Genomic DNA, 21,741 nt, shown 5'->3' on the forward strand with positions numbered 1-21,741 from the left:
TTGAATCATGGGTTATATTTGCGTGCTATCTTATGAGATATCTTAAAAGAATTTTTTTTTTACTAATAAGATTCTTGTTAGGTTATAAGGGGTAATAATGTTTTAAATGCTCAAATAGTGTTTTGTGCTTAAAATTTTAAATTTTAGTATACATTATTATTATACTAAGAACCTTAGGAAAATCAAGCCAATATGAGAACTTTAGTGAAACATCCAATCTATTTTGCTTAATATATATATCATTATGATTAGTTATTATATGATAGTATTAGTTATTGCATAATTAAGTAAAGCCCCTAAATGGACAAAGGATCTTAACTAGTTAAATAATTTTTTAAATACTATATACATATGCTTTTGTATGAAAATCTTAAAATATAGCATAATTTGTCCATTATACAATATTGAGCTTTTGCGAATTGATTATAGACTTTGCACATATAGCCCTAAACTCATCTTGAAGCTTAAATGATTAATATATTTAGAAGATCATAAAATTTTTGTGCTTAGGCTATATAATTGAGGGGATGCAGCAAATCTAAAATTCATCCAATAAATACTTCAGTGTATTATGCTTATTTTAGAAATATCTTTATATATATATTGGATGTTTTGTGTGAACTGAACACTTACTATCCATTACTTTCTAAATGTTATATTATTTGATGAATAGTTTATATTGATTGGATATACTGAACTGCATGCCTAACGTCATCTGCTTGGCCAATGCAGATTTTTGCATTGCATGTTGGTAGTTAACTAGGGTCTTGCATGTTGAATCCATTGATCTATTTTAGACATACATGCTAATTAGTCAACTGAAATTATGACTTCATAAGACTTATTTTTGAATTCTAAGTACTTTTGAAAGTCTTATGCAGTATCAGTATGGTGACTAAGTTGAACTTTGTGTTTTAACCTTAAGTGGTCACTTAGACTAGTTCATGCACATTGTCATTAATGAATATTTATAAATGATGCATAATAAAAAGATCATTTGCATGACGATTCATTGGTAATTTTAAGTCTTTGCATGTTGAATAATCATGGCTTGAAATCCATTGCATGTGGGTTGAATTTTATGAATTTTTTTTATAATGCATGCTGAATAAAATTGAATAGGTAGTGGTGCATGTTGAATCTTGTATGCTATATTGAAAAACATGCAAAATTTTCAATAATCCTTTGAATTTTCCTAGAATGCTCTAAATAATACACATGCTTTTTACCAAGTTGTTCGGACACATTTACCATGCTTAAATTACAAGCATGAATATTTTGTGCTCATTTTGAAAATGTCCTTTCTAGAATGATCATTGAATGATTGATCTACAACAAATAATTGAACTTCTGAATCATCATTCATGAGTTCAGAAGGAAGCCAATCTAGGCTTTTCTAATATTATGGTTTAGCACCCAAAATTTTGGTATATGTGTTTAGCACACACTCATCTCACCACAATGGAATCTTAGATTAAGGAGGAGAAATCATTTTTAGGTAAAATGAATTGTGCCTCTCTCTTTTTTATGATGATCAAAGGGGGAGAAGATATTTTGGTGTCCTCTTTGTTAAGAGAATGTTGTGTGGTGTTATGTGTGGAGGAGAAGTGAAATGCATGGAAAACGCATATGGGGTACACATGTGGTAATTCAAAGATAATATGAAAGTTCTAATTGCTTACTTGTTTTATCTTACATGAACTTTCTATTTTATGGTATGCATGTTTAAAGATCTAATAGATATGAAAAATATAGTTAAATATTTTTACACCTTATCTGCATAAAGTAAGGGGAAACATATTTTAGTACCATTCTAGAATGCATAAATTAAGGGGAGCTTTAAATTTAACCCTATAGGAGAACACCAATGATTTGTCATCATTAAAAAGGGGGAGAATGTTAGCCTTAGAGGCTATGTGAGGATTACATTGTTTTGATGATAACAATCCATTAGTGGTTCTAGGTAAACTTATCTTTGCATATCAAGCCGTGATTAGTATAAATATAAGTGTAAAGATTAAATAAATTATTAATAGGTTAGACATCATCAAAAAGGCGGAGAATGTTAGCCTTAGTGGTTACACCATCATTGTTTAATGTGTTTTGATGATATTAACCTATATGTTGTTCCTAGTGTTTTCCTATCTTTGCAGATCATGTTTAGTACAGGTTCTCGTACATGAATTATTGGATCGAAGGCAAAGATCAAACCGAGTAGACGTCAAGAAGGAAAGATCAAATGGACACGTACTCGGAAGGACCCAAGCACAACCAAAGGAGGCTTAATTGTAGAATTATTTGTAATAAGGATTGTGTGAGGTAGTATGTTTTGTAACTCTTGTGAGTGTGTTTCTTATATGATTTTTGAGTAAGAGTTGAGCAAATGCATACATACTAGGATACATAAGTATATAGGATTGCACTAAAGTCACAAACTCAATATTCATAGTTTTCTAAGTTAAAACAAGAGTTTTTCAAATGAATCCTACAACTCAAATATATTTTCAAAGGTACAAGTTTTTAGCATCCTAGTTTTAAGAACATTTTTATACTTAATCCCGATTGTGTTAAAACAAGTTTTATGTCCTAAAGATTCAAAGAAAGTCAATTATATTTATAAAAGCACATACTAAGCACATAAGATATCAAAATGGGTTTTCAAACGTGTTTTATTAACCAAGATATTGTATATTCAAAAGGAAACTTAGTTGGACAAGTTTTAATCTTCATTAGACTTAATATATTTCATATACTTTTGTCCAAGAATTTTTTGAGTTATTAAAACACTTTTTGATAAAGAAAAACAAAGTAATCGTCATTACCGTAGTGCAACCTTGAGTCCTGAATACTTTTCAGTATTTTAGGCATAACTCTTGCTATAAACATCCAAAGAGGACGTTCTTGGTTTCCTTGGAAAGCTAAGACAAAATTTCACAACTTTTATGTTGATGACTTTTTCTAATTCAAGGCACTCATCGATGAACACATGGGATTTGTCAACAAGTTGCAGTGTGTGATTAGTCGACAAGTGCAAGGGACTAGTCGACGAATCCAACGGGCAGAATGACACTAACGGGCAGAAAATGGCTAGTTTACCAAATAAAATATCTTTTATTCCCCCCAACGACTAGTTAACGGCTCTTTTTGGCTCTTGGGCTATAAATACAAGTTATTAGACTTGTATTAACATGGTTTTGAAGGCTTTTGATCATTCTTAGTGAAAAACATCTTTTTATACACAAACCTAAGCACCTAGCACTTTGCATTGTTGTTCTTCATTCACAAGTGTTCATTCTCTCCTTCTCTTTAATTGTGTTTGATTCATTACTTGAGAGATAGTGTGAGGCTTTTTTTGTATTTAATATTTGCTCATTTGAGGAGCATCATATTATATTTCTATCATCTTCTTGTAAAGGTTCTTTGTAAATCGTTTGGTGAAGGGTCTTTGTGAATCGAAGAGGCTCTTTGTGAGCAGGTAGGGATTTGTTCCCGAGTTGTAAGACTTCTCCGCCAATGAAGGGGTTCCTTATTGGATTGTGGAATCCTTGGCTTGGTCCTAAGACATGGGCGTAGGCTTGGTGTCGAACCACGTAAAAATACCAGTGTTAATTTTCTTTACCCTTCTTTTCATTTTATATGTCTTGAGCATGATTTACATTTACTTATATTGTGATATAATTTCTTGTGTCTTTCCAAGAGTTTTTATTGTGTAGAGAAATACGCATTCCGTGAAAAGAGTCTATTCATCCCCTAGACTATATGCTCTCGGGACTAGGACGACTAACAAATTGGAATAAAAGAATATGCATGTATGCTTCCCAAGAGTTTTTCTAAAATTTTCCAAATGTTTTGGCTTAGTAATTATAGGCAATTTCAAAATATAGCCACTTTATGGCTGTTGGGAATAACATAATATAATAATTTTGAATTTTATGGCCATTGGGAGCTCAAAGTGGCTTGAACCCGAGAGGTCCGGTCGACTAGCACTTGCTTCGGTCGACTGGCCTTAGGCGATTTTCAAATCCTCGAGGTTCGATCGATTGGGGCTCAAGATCCGGTCTGCTGGATCATCAGATCAGTCGACTGGGCTTTTCAAGTGTATTTAGGGGCCAGTTGGTTGAGCTTTACAAAATAGGCCATTATGATATGATCGGTCGACTAGGGCTTTTAAGGCATTTAAGAGCTGGTCGATTAGGGCTTTTAGACATTTGGCCTAAAGGTCCAGTCGGTTGAGTGGGGCTTTTAAAAACATGAAAGGTATGGTTGATTGGGGCCTTAACAGAATTAAAATTTTGGTCGTGTGTTATTGCCCGTTGACTGGGCTGTAGAGGCCGGTCGATTGGACCTTGACAAAATTGATATTTTGCCCCTAATTTATTTTCAAAAAAATTTAAAACCTTTGTACGAGTTTAGAAATTTTATAGAAAGGTTTTTCATGTTATTTGGAGTTCCCTAAGGTCAATCTATGGTCAAGGTGAGCCTCAATATAAATCATGTGATATGCATGCACTTATGAAACCTAATTACTATTGGAACTTTAAAACCATAAAGTATTCAGGCCCTGCTCTTTAAAACTCCATGGAATATGCCTTGGAATATGATCATGTAGGAGCTTTTCAAGGCTTCTATATTGTATCATCACCTGTTCTTTTTTAGAAGGATATATATGTACAAACTTGGCACAAAAATAAGATGTTGTGGTTTGTCATAATGAAAAAAGAATAAGACTCAAAAAGTCAACAGATGTTAAACCTGTCACAGGTACACCATTAGCGAATCTAAGTAGAATAGTCTACCGCTTAGTATTCGAGGATGGACGGTGATGTTTGGGTCGTGTTAGAGGTTTCCTACGCTAGTACCATTGGATACATCGGCGGGCAATAGAGGGTTTCGTCAGTTGTAAGGTTTGCAGATGGAGACTCCACAGGGGGCTTGGATGACCATAGGCATGCAATGGGGTACATTGTGGGAAGGCCTAATTGTTGGAAGTCCAGGGTATAGTCTCAGGGTGCACTGGTTACAACTGGATCGGAGTTATTGGCAAAGGTTGAGGTTGCTAAAATAATGTTATGGTTCGAAGGATTGTTCAAGAAGTTGGGTGTTTAGTTAGGTGAAGTTCTTACTACCACATCAAGTTTAAGCTTGACTTGTCATGCCCCGAACCCGGAAATGGGACCCAGGGAGTGATACAGTAACCTAACCTATCCCTGTATTATACAAAACACCAATGATACAATAATGAATGAGGGTTCGATCTCGTGGGGTTCCCGTACACCCTATACACATTCACATACATGGCATATACGCAGTGAAAAATGTTCTTTTTATACATACATTGTACCATACCAGAGTCTATACAAATAGAGTCTAAGCTCTGTAATACAAAACATAACCTAGGGTGCCAACAAATACCCCAAATCGACAACCCTGTTACAGTCTAAGTACTTACACTAGTACTCTACGCAGTAAACGACCACCACGCTCCCAACACAAGGACACTAGTTCCGGTTACTCGAAGGACATGAAAACATGTACGTACGATAGGGGTGAGACAACTCTCAGTAAGGAAAAATTAGGTTATATCGGTGTGTGGCATATGAGTGTTATCATGACATAAAACATACACAGTTCAATACAGTTACAGTATTTTCACAAAATAGTTCCAGTATAGTTCTCATCACACCCACACACATATGATCAAGTAACCTAATGTTGTCACACCCTTTGGCCAGAAGCAGCCCCGCATTACACGGCGTCCCTGGCACATGGCATAGTCCCCAGGCTCCCATGGCATCGTACCAGTACAATTGGTGGATCCACACCCTTTGGTGATCAGCTGGTAAAAGGCGATATTTCACGCCCTCAAATATAGATCCGGACACTCTTGCCATTGGCAAGTGGTATTTCACACCCTTGGATATAGAGCCGAACACTCTTTCATAACTTGGAACAATTCGGAACCCCATTCCTATATCTCATTTCAGCAAATCACAACTTATGCTTGTTCATATAACAATTTATTCCACACTTATTTGGTAATCTCAAAATCATGATTTTCTAAAAATACAGTTTAAACAAGTCAAGACACGACCATCTCCATAACACATATATATATAACATAATATATCCACGGTTTTCCAACAAAACCAGATATGCAACCTAATGCCCCCTTTTTCCCAAAACTGTAACATGAAAATCTTGTAATTTCCACCCGTTAGATTTCCCCAAATGAGTAGTCAAAACATACACAGGACCGTGAATCACAGTTCTACTGAATCCGAATTTGAAAATAACTGATATAAATAGAATCCCCTTACCTTTCCCCAAAAATCTAAACCCAAACTCTACGGCTCCTAAATAGCGAACCAAGTTCCCAAACCTATAAATCACAGTACAAAACATACTTACAATTCCATTCTCTATAGAACTACCAAAACAGAAATAAAAACCGAGCCTTACCTCGATTTTGGGTCAAACTCTACTAGTGGCATAAATTGCATCAGGGATAATACTGGCTTGGAAGCTATTGTTATAGGCAAACTCTACTAGTGGCATAAACTGCATCCAACCACCATCGAAGTCTAAGACATAAGTCTGTAACACATTCCCCAAGATCTGTATTGTTTTCTTCAATTGTCCATCAGTCTGGGGGTGGAATGTTGTACTAAAAGTAAGTTTCATCTCCAATGCTTCCTGCAAGCTCTTCCAGAAATGAGAGGTAAACCTCAGGTCTCGATCTGACACAATGGACACTAGTATCCCGTGCATTCTAACTATCTCATGCACGTACAAGTTTGCTAGCCTACTCAAAGGGTAGCTAACCTTCATCGGTATGAAGTGAGCAGATTTCATTAACCTGTCCACGATCACCCAAATGACATTCTACCCATGAAGCGCTTGCGGTAATCCGGTTACAAAGTCCATGGAAATATGTTCCCATTTCCATTCCAAAATTGCTAAGGGCTATAATGACCCTACCGACATCTGATGTTTAGCTTTCACTTGCTGACACGTCAGGCACTGCTCCACAAACTAAGCAATCTCCCTTTTCATACCACTCCACCATAAGGTCTCACGCAAATCTCGATACATCTTCGTGCTACTAGGATATACCGCATACAAAGAACAATGTGCTTCCTCCAGAATCATCCTTCTCATCTCGTTGTCATTTGGAACACACAGCTTGATTCCAAACCTCAACATACCTCCCTCAGAGATGTTAAAGTCTGCAGCCAACCCCTGCTGCACTTTCCCCACAGTCTCAACTAACTCCGCATCACTAGCCTGTGCGACTTTAATACACTCAAACAAAGTCGGCTAGATCACCAAGCTAGCAATGAAAGCCTGATGATTCCGGCCACCAACTCTATACCAAGGCTTTCTAGGTCCTGTCTGATATGATGTTGAGCTACAACTGCATATACTGCAGTATGCTCTGACTTCCAACTCAACGCATCAACTACCACGTTAGCTTTCCCTAGGTGATAACTTATGATGCAATCGTAGTCCTTGATTAGCTCAAGCCACCATATCTACCTCATATTCAACTCCTTCTGCGTGAAAAAGTACCTGAGGCTTTTGTGGTTAGTGAAAATCTCGCACTAAACACCATACAGGTAATGTTGCCAAATCTTTAGTACATAAACTATAGCAGCCAATTCCAGATCATGTGTAGGGTAATTTTTCTCGTATTCCTTGAGTTTTCGAGAAGCATAAGCTATTACCTTACCATGTTGCATAAGCACACATCCCAAACCCTTTAGAGATGCGTAGCCATAGATCACAAAACCACCATCCCTAGAAGGAATGGTCAAAATTGGAGCAGTAACCAATCACTGTTTCAGCTCTTGGAAACACTGCTCGCAATCCTCGGTCCAATCAAACTTCACCCCCTTTCTGATCAATCGTTTCAGAGGTCTAGACAACTTAGAGAATCTCTCCACGAACCGACGATAATAACCCACCAGTCTTAGAAAACTCAGAACAACCTTCACACTCTTCGGTCTCACCCAATCGACCACAACTTCAATCTTGCTAGGATCAACTGAGATACCGCCATTAGACACCACATGGCCTAAAAATGTGACCTGATTTTACCAGAACTCACACTTCTTCAGTTTGGCATACAACTTCCTCTCTCGTAGAATTTGTAGCACCAACCTCAGATGATTTTTATGCTTTTTCGGACTCCTCGAATATACCAGAATGTCGTCGACGAACACCACTATGAACTGATCCAAGTATTCATGGAAAATTCTGTTAATTAGATCCATGAACACTGCCGGAGCATTCGTCAAACCAAAAGGCATAACTAAGAACTCATAGTGGTCGTATATGGTTTGAAAAGCAGACTTCGCAACATCCTCAATTCTAACCCTCACCTGATGATACCCTGACCATAGGTCGATCTTCAAAAAGACCTATGTCCCCTGTAGTTGGTCAAAGAGATCATTGATACGAGGTAATGGGTAACGGTTCTTCACAGTCACCTTGTTGATCTCATGGTAATCAATGCACATGCGCATCGACTCGTCCTTCTTCTTCACGAACAAAATTGGAGCTCCCCAGGGTGGAACACTAGGTCGAACAAAGCCCTTGTCCAGTAATTCCCACAACTGCTCCTTCAACTCTGGAAGTTCTGTTTGAGCCATCTAGTATGGAGCTTTAGAGATTGGTGCCTTTCCAGGCAACAACTCTATCGCAAACTCCACCTCACGATCTAGAGGTAAACTGGGTAAATCTTTAGGAAACACATCCGGGAACTCATTAACCACTTGAATATCCTCAAGCTTCAACTCATCCCGCGGTGGTTCCCTCACGCAAGCTAGGTACCCTTGACATCAGTCCAAGAGCAACCTCCTTGCCTGTAACGCCGATAGAACCTGTGGCGTTGAATGCACACACGATCCTACAAACTCATACTCCTGCTCTCTAGGAGGTTTGAATACTGCCACCTTTCCGCAACAGTCGATCACAGCATAACTAGAGGATAACCAATCCATCACTAGTATGACATAAAACCCAGACATGTCGTATGCCACAAGATTCATTGGTAGCCACCTTCCCTGAATTACCACTGGGCAGTTTTCTAACATCCTCCTACAAAACGATACACTCCCAGACGGTGTAGCTATAGACAATTCTTCTTTCATGACTTGAGTCTCAACCCTACCCAGGTTTAAATAGTTAGCAGATATAAAGGAATGAGTCACACCTAAATCAAATAAAACCACAGTTCTATTTAAAAGCAACATCATAGTACTTGCCCGCATGCTCAGCATCCACTGGAGTAAGCGAGTATACCCTTACCGAAGCTATGTTCACCTGATAAGTTCTCTGGGGTACCTGATTACTTTCCCAACTCTGACTCAGAGCGGGCGTACCCCTTTTTGGTGCATGACAATCTCGAGCCATGTGACCTAACTGGCCACAGTTGTAGCAGTTACCCTTAAACGGCTGGCATTCATAGCTATGCCATCTATGGCACCTAATACAACGATCACTTGACTGATTCACCTGAGAACTCTAACGCTCAGTATTCCAACTATAACCTGAGCCCTTGTTCTTCTTATTCCATGATCCCTGGCTAAAGCTTGATGGCACTGGCCTCTTCTTCGGTTCCTAATCCACCTCATCCTCTCGAATGCCAGTCTTGATCACAGTGGCCTCATCTACCAAAATTAAAAACTCACAGATCTGCAGAATTCCCACTAACCTGCGGATGTCTTTCCTTAAGCCCTTCTCAAACCTATGAGTCTTCTCATACTCGTTCGAGATCAAACATGGTGCGAAACGGGATAGCTCTATGTACCGAGCAACATACCCCCTACACCGTCACATCTCCCTATGTCAGAGCAGAAAACTCATCCGTCTTAGCATCGCGTGTGGAGGTCAGGAAGTATCTCTCAAAGAACATTTCCTTGAATCGGCTCTATGTCATCTTTGTAAGACTGACTCTCTACTTCTCCAGCAAACTCATTGTAGTCCACCATCACCCTGCCTCCCCAGACAACTGAAAGGTAGCGTAGAGGACTCTCTGCTTATCTGTGCAGTGTAGGACCTATAGAATCCTTTTGGTTTTCTCAACCCAGTCCTCCGCTATCATCGGATCGAGTCCTCATAAAAATGTCGGAGGGTGCATATGTGTGAACCTCTTGATGGTGCACCTCGCAGCAGTAGGAGAACGTTCGTGTCTCCTAACACTCCGCTTGATCTCCCGCATAACCTGTCTCGTCAACCATCAAGGGACAGAAGGAGACTCATCGCTCGCAGTCTCCTCAAAGCCACTTTCCAAGTTATTATCCTTGGTCTCCATTATGAAAATACGATAGGAATCTATTAGCTCTCCTACGTCACGTACAGTTAATGCAATCATTACAACTAATCATGTTAACTACCATCTCACGGGTCCAGGTCTGTCCTATCACACCAACACGGAAATCATCAATGGTTTGCCGTGATTTTACTAAAATCGTCTTTCTTGGAACAACATAAAACACCAACAACGAGTCCCTGTCTAGCAACAAAACAACCTTTAACCTACTCTACCCGTTTCCTACATCCTATACTTTGGTGTGTACACATAGCTACGCCTAACCAAGTCTACAAGGCCTAGCAACCTGGTTAGCTCTGATACTAAGTTTTCACGCCCCGAACTCGACAATGGGACCCAGGATGTGATATAGTAACCTAACTTGTCCTTGTATCATACAAAACACCAATGATACAATAATGAATGAGGGTCCGACCCCGTGGAGTTCTCGTACACCCTATACACATTCACATACATGACATATACGCAGCGGAAAGTATTCTTTATATACATATATTATACCATATCAAAGTTTATACAAATAGAGTCTAAGCTCCATAGTACAAAACATAACCTAGGGTGCCAGCAAATACCCCAAAACGACAACCATGTTACAATCCAAGTACTTACACTAGTACTATACGCAATAAACTGACCACCATGCTCCCAAAACAAGGACGCTAGTTTCACTTACTCAAAAGACTTGAAAACATGTATGTACGATAGGGGTGAGACACCTCTCAGTAAGGAATAATCAAGTTTTATCGGTGTGTGGCATATGAGTATTATCATGACATAAAACATACACAGTTCAATACAGTACCAGAATTTTCACAAAACAGTTTCAGTATAGTTCTCATCACTCCCACACACACATGATCAAGTAACCTGATGTCGTTACACCCTTCGGACCGAAGCCGACCCGCATTATACGGCGTCCCCAGCACATGGCGTAGCCCTAGGCTTCTATTGCATCGTAGTGGTACAATTGGTGGATCCACACCTTTTGGTGATCAGCCGGTAAAAGGCGATATTTCATGCCCTTGAATATAGAGTCGAACACTCTTGCCACTGGTAGGTGGTATTTCACACCCTCGGATATAGAGCCGGACACTCTTTCACAACCTGGAACAATTCTGAATTCCGTTCCTATATCTCATTTCAGTAAATCACAACTCATGCATGTTCATATAACAATTCATTCCACACTCATTTGGTAATCTCAAAATCATGATTTTCCAAAAATACAGTTTAAACAAGTCAAGGCACAGTTATCTCCTTAACACATATATATAACACAATATATCCACGGTTTTCCAATGAAACCAAATATGCAACCCAATGCCCCCTTTTTCCCAAAACTATAACATGAAAATCCCGTAATTTTCACCCATTAGATTTTCCCAAATGAGTAGTCAAAACACACACAGGACTGTAAACCATAGTTCTACCGAATCCGATTTTGAAAATAACCGATATAAACAAAAACCTCTTACATTTCCCCAAAAATCCAAACCCAAACTCTACGGCTCCTAAACAGCAAACCGAGTTCCCAAACCTATAAATCACAATACAAAACATACTTATAATTCCATTCTCTACAGAGCTACTAAAATGGAAAATAAAAATCGAACCTTACCTCGATTTTGGGTCAAAACCAGAAAATCTTCAAAATGAAGATCCGTTCCATAAATCATGAAGAGAATCATTTTTTGATCCTCGTAGTAACGTTGGATTGTCGATTCTAGCAACGAACGACGAAGAAATCTAGACACAGAGAGAGAGAGAGAGAGAGAGAGAGAGAGAGAGAGAGAGAGAGAGAGAGGGAGAGAGAGTATTTTGATATCTTAACCATGAAGTAATGGAAAATGATTTTTATAACAACTTTGACTCGACCAACCTCGTCGGCGAGCCAACGAAGGGAGTTCATCGACGTAATGGTGGCCTCGTCGACGAACCTGAGATTTTCAAATTTCCCGAACCCTCTTGGCTTCTCTTCGTCGATAAGTCTCTGCATTTCGTCACCAAACAAAGGGCTTTCGTTGGCGAAGCCTGCTCAATTTACTGTTTTACCCTTTCCTTATTTATTTATTCCCTATCTCACGGGTCGGGTTCTTACATGCCTTGCACTTGGTTTAAGTCTCCAGGTGTTAGAGGGGAGGCAGGTCCCAATCTATAGGCCTGGGTGGGGCAGAGGTTATGCTTTCAGATTTCCAAGGTGATGAATATTTGCTAAGGTGGAGATTGTTGGGGATGTGGCTCATATTCAGAGCGGATCATATGTGCCGGAGAGAGTTATATGAAGCGAGGGACAATTGCATGAGAAGAGGTTTCAGGCAGTACGTAGGAGGACCTTTGCACAACACAAAACTATCGACGGTTTGGTTAAACCATTGATGATTTTTGTCGGTGCAGATTATGTAATTTGAATTTAGGGGCTTGAAGATTGGACTTATCAGGAGGATTTTCCTCTGGAGGATAACTATAGAAATAGTTTAGGTTTACTAGAATTCTTTTATAGGCATTAGATGATTATATAAACATCATTATGTCAAGTAAACTTCAAAGCTTGTAAGTTTCATTAATCATAGTGAAAATCTAAGTGCTGCTCCTGTGGACATAGGTTATTGCCGCACCACGTAAATCTTATGCGTTTTAATTGTGTTATTGATTCTTCTTATTATTGATTGCTTCTTGGATATATTTCAATATCGAGTGATTATATTAGTGATTGTTAATTATTTTGTGATTAATTGTGTGCTTCCTGTTCATGTTCAAGTTGAACGAACATCAATAATCTTAATAAATTTCAAATGATAAAGTCTTTTCATCAAGTTAATAAAATTTTTTTGGGTGTCCAACCTCAGTTGAATTTTATTTTCATCACTACGATAAAGTTCTATCGCCTCACTGTCCATCGCCTTTTAAACATAATAAACTCGTCTCTTTTTTTCTTTTCTTCCAAAGAAGTCGTCATATGAGCTATATACATAAGGCAAAGGCTACAGCCCAGCTATCTGTTTCGAAGGCCTTGAAGCTCATAAGTCCAATGGATAATTTAATTTGACGATCATGTAGTAAAGATTGCGAAGCCCTTCAATTGGTTTACTTTAATTGTGTGAATCCATGACAGACTGAAGAAAGAAACGCCGGTGGTAAAAGCTAGCTCGCTACCCCTTCAAAATTGCAGTTCCCAAGAGACCTGGATTGCGACAGTAATTAAAGAGAGGGACTTTTCAAGCTTCGACCTTTTGCTTTTTATAACCATTTGGCATTTCCTTTATTATATTAGCACTTGCTGCCACCTTCTTTAAATTTGCTCTCACATTTACATTTTTATATAATTTTTCCCCTAGCATTGGTCTCCAACGTTTGAATTCTTGGTCCGGATACACACTCCCCTACTCTCTCTCTCTCTCTCTCTCTCTCTCTCTCCGTGGATTCAGCAGAAATGGGCATTCAATGGCCACAGCAGATATGGAAATTTTCAGTTCATACCTGATTTTCTTCATTATTCTGCATAATACAAAGGTACCCAGAATCTCTCTCTCTCTCTCTCTCTCTCTCTCTCTCTCGCCTCACTGTGAGTGACTGCTTACATGGTTCTTGATGTGGGTGTTTTCCAGCACTCATGGCAGCCAGAGCCACGGATTTTGCTGTTTTGATGATCTGGGTCTTTTCTTCTCTATTGGTTCAGTTCAGATCAGATCTGAAGCTTTCAATGTAAGGGGTTCTCCGGCTCCGTTTAGATGCACGGTAAACTGAAGTCCACACTGTAGCCTCAATGTTTCTCTTTCCCTTTGATGATTTACCTTGTGTATTTTCTGTGCTTATTTTTCAGATAAAAGCTTAGTTTAACCACGACCGTCTGATTAGAGATTCCTGATTCTTCATTCATCTCTGCGCGCCTTGGACTAGGAGCTGCCCTTCTACTTCTTCATCAGGTCTCTCGCACTCTCTCTCTCTCTCTCTCTCTTCCTTGAAAAATCCATTGCTCCTTTCTCTGATCACTGACATTTTGCTGGGACATTCTGTCTCTTCCTGTTATCTATCATGATCGTCTCGAACCCTGGATCTTCAAACCAAACACTTTTATACTGCGGAGGTGCATTGCTGATGATGCACCCTACTTCCGTGACCGTACACGTGGCCCATTTGCATCATTAATGAGTTCTGATACAGCTTTTTTTTTTTAATTTTTTAAATTACGCACCGAATATCCACGTGTTCATTTTACGATTCACATGATTAATCCTGTCCCCCTTAAAGTTGACCTGACAACTTCAAAAGAAAAGTAAATTCAGGAGTCTAGGGCGAAAATGAATCCGGAAGAATTTGAATACCTAATCTCGGGAAAAACACTCCTGAAATCCCTACTACCACTTGAACCTGGGGTTTCTAATGCAGCTTTCTTGATCTCCAACGAACGGGTGAAGAAAGTAGACAATCATCTGCAGGGGCCTCTCCCCCTCAATGACCAAACTGCCCATCTATTAATCCAACATCATCATAGGGCAACATCGTCCTTTTCCTCAAATTTTGGTGACGGTTCTGCCCCTACTGCCACATTGGTTGGCCACATTTGATGGCCAATCCAAGTAAATTGCAGAACCCATTAAAGAGCGAAAGCTCCCATCAACCGTGTGTGGGGCACCACGTAAAATCCGGGGTACTGCTTTTCATGTTTTCACCCAAACCCAAGTAATTCAAATGACCAAAAATACCCCTACTGGGTCCTCGAAATTGGATGAACCCCACCTTTTGGATGGGGCCCTGGCTAGGAGTTAGAATAGACCAGAATGGTCAAACCATGAGCCAAAAGAGGGGTATAGGGCCTGCCTAGTGTCCACAAAAGAATGTTAGAGCAAGAGCTTTAATGCGCAGTGTTAGAGAGGGAGGGAGAAGGTGGCAGTCTCGATGGAAAACCTCGGCAAGGGTGCCTGTCTAGTCAGGTGAGGTTGAAGAACGTATAGGTAAAAATTAAAATTAAATGGAAATGGGTCCCCAAGGCAGAGATCGTGGTTGGTTTATGGTGAATTAGGGAGGGGCATAAGTACGAAATTTCCAGTGTACTAGAGGGGCGAAGTAGTAATTCATGAGAAAAGGAAACGGGGTTGCTGGCGCAAATCTAGCTAGTGGGAGGGCTGCCGGAGCAACTGAGGGGATATGAGGGTTTGGGGCCTCGCCTGCTGGTGGGGGCTGGGGTTGAATTGAATGCCAAATGAAATGCCCAATCAACTCCCTCTCCTCTACCTATGCGTACAAGCACCAACCTCCTCTCTTGTTTTTTGCTCTGCCCATTTGCTTGCCCAAGTTGCTTATAGTCTTCACTCTTGTGTCTGTCATGCACTTTTTTCTTTGGCAACATATATATATATATATATATATATATATATCAACACATAACAAGAAAGCCCATCAAGGGTTTAGATCTCAAAGGAGAGAAGAAAGCAGTGAGGGAATCTGGATATTTACCATTTTTTTGTTTTGTTTTTGATTTGTGATCATTTTGGCAGGAAGTCCCCACACGGTGTCGTTTGAGTTTGAAATGGAGGAAACCCACTCTTTTCTCATTGCCCGTGTGTGCTTTGTCAGGGCGGCGGCTGCGGCGGCAGTGGTGGTGGTCGGAAGAGCGGGTGAGATCGAGAAGGGCTTGATTATATTCGAAGGTGTGGAAGATGGCAGAAGCGGTGGCTGTCGCTAACTGGAGAGTTGAGACTTTTTTAGCGGAGCAAATGTTATTGTTTAGGTTTTGTGAAGGCAGCTGGCCTGCTGCTGGTGGCTGCAGAGACCTCATTTTCCAACTCGCTCTTTTGTTTACCATCTACTTCTTTGGCTTCTGATGGCCGGCGGTGGTGATGGTGTGCTGCTGCCGCTGGTGGTGGTGGTGGTGGGGGTGTGATATTGGCGGGACGGCTCAATCTCTATTATTTTATATTTTTTTGTTCTTTTAATTTCTCTTTTAATTTTTTGTCCTTTGTTTAATTTTGAGTAAAGTTCTTTCTATGGTTGATGTTTATAGGGGAGGTGGGTATGCAAAAGTTCTTCTGTAACTGGTTAGTCCTTAAACCTTCAAAACTCATTCTAATGATATACTAACTATTGTCATTTGGCTTTGCTTATGTTCCTTTGAATTCTTCTCCTGCTTCTTCAAACTGACGGATTTCCTGGGAGAGAAAAATAAATAAGAAAAATAGATATCACTGCTGTACATCTCTGAATTATAGCTGGGCAACTAAACCCTTCACAGAGAAGGTACAGACTTGAATTTCAGTATTGTTAAAAACTTTTAGCTCTTGTTTGTATGTATTTTTTTTTTCCATCCCTTTTTCTGGTTTTAGTATTTTTGTTACTGATTTATTTATTTGCTAATATGTGATGAGACTTCTTATTGATTGGAATGAAAGGTGAGGGTTTTGATGGCATATATTTGGATGAAAACTGTTCTTGTGATCCCCCTTTAATTATGATATGATTAATGATAATCCAAACATGGAGATCTTGTGAAAAATTAAAGGAAGAAGAATATATATAAAAAACCTATTTATACTTGTTATTGGGGAACAATGGAATAAATACAAAATTAATCTTAAATTAATTTCCACGCTCCTGGAATAAATATAAAATTAATCCTAAATTAATTTTCACGCATCTTTTTATAATAAGGAGATTTGTTGACTTTTTTCAAATAGAAATATCACATAATTGGAGTCTCATGTTTGCTCCTTGATTTGTGGTTTTCCTCAACACTCTCCCTCAAGTTAGCGTGGATATTTATAACACCCAACTTGCTGAATAGGTAGTTAAATTATGCAACTCCAAGAGCTTTGGTAAATAAATAAGTGAGTTGCTGGCTTGTGTGCATATGGATTGTTTGAATGACATTTTAGAGTTTTTTTTGAGTCACATTGTCATCTATCTCGATATGCTTGGTTTGTTCATGAAACACTGGATTTGAGGTACAATCTGACTAGTTGAGAATATGTCACTGTAAGATTCAAGGGTAAAGATTTTAACCAAGTGACCTTACAGCATGTAGAGACCATAGATCTATACTCTGCTTTAGCTGAGGAGCGAGAGATCGTTTGCTTCTTGGTCTTCTAGGAAATGAGTGATTTTTCGAGTAGGATGCAATATCCGGTGACTGATTGTCTAGTGTCCCTGCAACGTGCCCAATCTGCATCATAATATGCATGGAGTTGAATTTCACTAGAAGTCGACAAGAAAAGCCCCTGACTTGGAGATTTCTTAATGTGCCACAAGACTCTGTGTGCTGCATCCAAGTGTGGTATATGTGGCTTGTTCATAAACTGACTTAGTACATGTACTAAATAGGCTAAGTCTGTTTTTGTGACAGTTAAATAAATCAGTCTTCCAACAAGTCGTCTATATGATGAAGGATCTGTAATGAGTTCACCTTTATTCTCGCTGAGTGCAAGGTTTTGTTCGGAGGGAAAGTTGCTAGGCTTAACTCCAAGGAAGTTGGCATCTTCTAGTATCTCAAGGGCATACTTCCTCTAGGACAGAAATATTCCCTTGGCTGAACGAGCCACTTTAATTCCCAAGAAATACTTGAGAATTTTCAAATCTTTGAGCTTGAAGTAGTCACTTAGAAATTTCTTGACCGTATTGATCTACTCCAAACTGTTTCCTGCAACGATAATATCATTAACATATATTAAAATGGTAGTGAAGTTGCTCTTGTGGGATCGGACGAAAAGTGAGTGATTTGCCTTGGACTGTGAATATCCTGCATCAATAAGGGTGGATGAGAGCTTGACATACCATTGCCTCGTGGCTTGTTTAAGGTTATAGAGAGACTTAATGAGCTTGCATACTCTAGTCTCCCCCTTTCGTCCGAATCCTAATGAAAGCTGCATATATACTTCTTCTTTCAAATCTCCATAGAGGAAAGTGATGTTGACATCAAGCTAATGAAGATGCCAATTATGCACGGAAGCAAGTGCCAAAATGGTGTGAACGGTGGTCATCTTGGCGACTAGAGCAAATGTCTTGGTGTAGTCAATGCCTTCTTGTTGACTGTAACCATTGGCAACAAAGCGAGCCTTGTATCGTTCGATGGATCCATCTAGATTGTATTTGATCTTATATACCCATTTACATCCAATAGGCTTCTTACCTGGAGGGAGAGGAGTGAGGATCTAGGTATTGTTGAGCTCGCGAGCATCAACCTCAACATGCATAGCAGTACGCCAATTTGGATCAGTCATGGCCTGCAAGAAAGATTGTGGTTCTTTGGCAAGAGAGATAGTCATGGTGAAGGCACATTGATTAGGAGTTAAGTAGGAATAAGAAAGGTAATTAGTGAGAGGATAACGAGTACCTGATGAACGGACCAATGTAGAGTCAGATGATTGACTGGGCGGTCGAGATGGTAGAACCTGTTCCACATGAAAATACTTCAAGTATGTCGGTGGCTTAGTGGGACGACTAGATCGTGGAGGCACTGGAGAAGAAGATGTTGATGTTGATGGTGATGGTGATGGTGACGGTGACGGAATAAGAGATGGGTCATCTAGAATATGGTCAAGGGAAAATACAGGACAAGGTAGGACAAGTTCTGTAGGTTCATGTTTAGAAGAGGCAAAAGGAAAAATATCTTCATTAAAAATGACGTCTTAGGAAACAAAGACTTTGTGTGTGCTAAGATTATAGAGTCGGTACCCCTTTTGACCATACATGTAACCAAGGAAGACACGTTGGATGGCTCGTGGGTTGAATTTGGCTAGGTTCTGGGAGTGAGTAGAAACAAAACACAAGCATCCCAATACTTTCAGGTGAGTATATGTGGATTTGACACCATGTAATTTTTTATAACGAGATAAACCACCCAAAATAGGAGAAGGTGTGCGGTTAATGAGATAGGTAGCAGTAAGAATAGCATCCCCCCTAGAAGTGTGTAGGCATATGTGCTTGAAAGAGTAATGAGCAAGCAACATTGAGGAGATGACGATGTTTGCGTTCAACCACTCCGTTTTGTTAAGGAGTGGAGACAACTGGTTTGGTGGACAATACCCTTGGGTGCATAAAATGTGGGCATGTGAAACTCTGGCCCATTATCACTTTGTATGATTTTGATGGTGGAAGAGAATTGGTTTTCAACGAGATGAATGAAAGATTGCAAGAGAGAATGAGTGTTAGATTTGTGGTGCATTAAATAAACCCAAGTACTACGGGTAAAATCGTCGACAGTAGTGAGAAAATAACATGTACCAATAATAGAAGGGGTGTGATAAGCCCCTCAAATGTCAACATGTAGTAATTCAAAAGGTTTATGGGACGAATTAGAACTAGTTGGAAATGGAGCACGAGTCTGTTTAGCCAATAGGCAAATTAAACATGATTGCAAATCAAAATTACAAATTTCTGGTTCTTTATTGGAAAGAAAAGACAAATTTTATTGGACAAATATCCTAAACGTTGATGCCAAATATGAGAAGTCGAAGTGGAGGTGGCCGCATGACAACAAGCTTTTTTGGTGTTTGCAAAGTGGTAGAGGCCATCCCGCTCAATTCCCATCCCAATCATCTTGATCGAGCACAAGTCCTAAATAAAATAGAAATCGGAAGAAAAGATAATGAGACAATGGTGTATTTTGCATAACTTACGAATGGAAATTAGGTTGAAATGAAAGGTTTGGACACAGAACATTATTTAAAGTGAGAGTAGGAGAGAATTGAACTGATCCAATATGAGTAACGATGACATGGGAGCCATCCGATACTTGAACTGTCCGACCATGGACTGGAAAAGATTGGGTTAGAATAGTGGGTGTGTAAACCATATGGTCCATTGCATCACTGTCAAGAATCTATAGATGATCGCTATTGGGCGTACCTGTCAATGAAGAGTTGACACTACCGACTTGGTGTGCCATGGATTGCGGAGCGGTGGAATTGTTGAGAATAGCCAAGAGCTGTTGGCATTGCTCGAGGATAAAAGGAAAATTGCTGGTAGTAGGGAAAACTTGATTGGCGCTGTGCTTGGAGCCTATGCCAGGATTAGAGTTATGAGATCCCGAAGGGAAGCCATGGATGTGTTAGGAATCTGTGAGCATCCAGATCAAAGTAACACTAAGAAATTTACGTGGTTCGGTCAATAACGACCTACGTCTACGGAGCACACATCAAAATTCACAAACTTGCTGGAAAATATTACAATTCTCTCTCTCTCTCTCTCCCCCTTCTTCCTCTTAGCTCTCTCCGAGCTTCTCTGCTCTCTCTGCACTATTCTGTGCTGTGCAATACATCTTCCACAGCCCTCCTTTTATAGGCTTGGAATGTAAATTACAATTAAGATAAAACCAATCAAATTGGAAGTTACAACAAAGAGATAAATAGAGAATAAAAGCACCACGCGTTTTCTGACTCAGCAACGCATCTCCAGCTGTCTTTTGGCTCCATCTCTAACAATCTCCTACTTGGAGACAGAGACACCTTCTCAACCAGTATCATGAATAAATGATGTGCTCAAAATATGTGTCTTCAAGCATGAAGACCAACTGAAGTTGAGCACAACTTCAGCTCCTCTGTAGTTGCCATCTTCCTGTCTACTCGATTCCTGCGGACTGATATGATGACTGTCATCTTCACAACTGGTGTAAAAATGCTAGTGTAGTCAATCTCTTTCTTCTGCTCAAAGTTTTTGACTACCAACCGAGGCTTGTACCTTCTGGAGCCGTCATGCTACTCTTCGATTCTGTACACCCACTTATTGTGAAGGCCTTTGGGCAAATTCCACATTCTGTTGGAGGTGAGGGATTTCATCTCATCCTTCATCGCAAGCTCTCACTTGCTCGTATCTGCCACCTGACATGCTTCATCATAGCATTCAGACTCTCCTTCATCTGTAGGAAGTAAGTAATCAATATACCTTCTGTTTGGTATATGGGACCTAGTAATTCTCCTAAGCTTCAGATTTGGAGTAGGAGACGGTGGTGTGATGATCTGCTCCACTGGTTCCTCTACCTGAGGATTCTCGGTATTCTGCTGATGTGTCCCAACACATTCTGAGTGGACCAGTTCTAGTCCCTTCTTCTTTGGGGCATGGGTGTTTATCTGGAAATTAACCCTCTTCTGTTTCTTGACTATACAATCCTCACATATGTTAACCTGCACTGACTGTAGACCACTCAAATTTTCTTTTGAGTGCATCACCCTGAGTCTTTTTTCGCTCATGTGACCAAGTTGTTGGTGTCAGATGTTATTGTCGTCATTTCCCGCAGCAGCTGAAATAGACATGGAGGCATTGGAGGTTAGAAAAAGTGTTCCGCTTTTCTTACCTCGTGCAATCGTTAGTAAACCTTTGGAGACTTTCCATTTATCGCCAATGAATTTCATTGTGTATCCCTCATCTGCCAGCTAACCAATTGAGATCAAATTCTTTTTCAGGTCTGGAATATACCCGAC

The 21,741-nt window shown here is 39.7% G+C and overlaps 1 long non-coding RNA gene across 2 annotated transcripts; it reads left to right on the plus strand.

Annotated features, from left to right (window-relative positions):
* Positions 1–13,265: 13,265 nt before the first annotated feature.
* Positions 13,266–16,434, plus strand: LOC131158353 (uncharacterized). Of its 2 annotated transcripts, XR_009137459.1 has the most exons (4): positions 13,275–13,843; positions 13,939–14,068; positions 14,154–14,256; positions 15,829–16,434. It is a non-coding gene; the product is annotated as an uncharacterized LOC131158353 (long non-coding RNA). The 2 variants fall into 2 exon arrangements; XR_009137460.1 differs by having other exon boundaries at positions 13,266–13,843; positions 13,939–14,035; positions 14,154–16,434.
* Positions 16,435–21,741: the final 5,307 nt, after the last annotated feature.

The sequence above is a fragment of the Malania oleifera genome, chromosome 6 (assembly GCF_029873635.1).
Source record: "Malania oleifera isolate guangnan ecotype guangnan chromosome 6, ASM2987363v1, whole genome shotgun sequence".
NCBI classification, from domain to species: Eukaryota; Viridiplantae; Streptophyta; class Magnoliopsida; order Santalales; family Ximeniaceae; genus Malania; species Malania oleifera.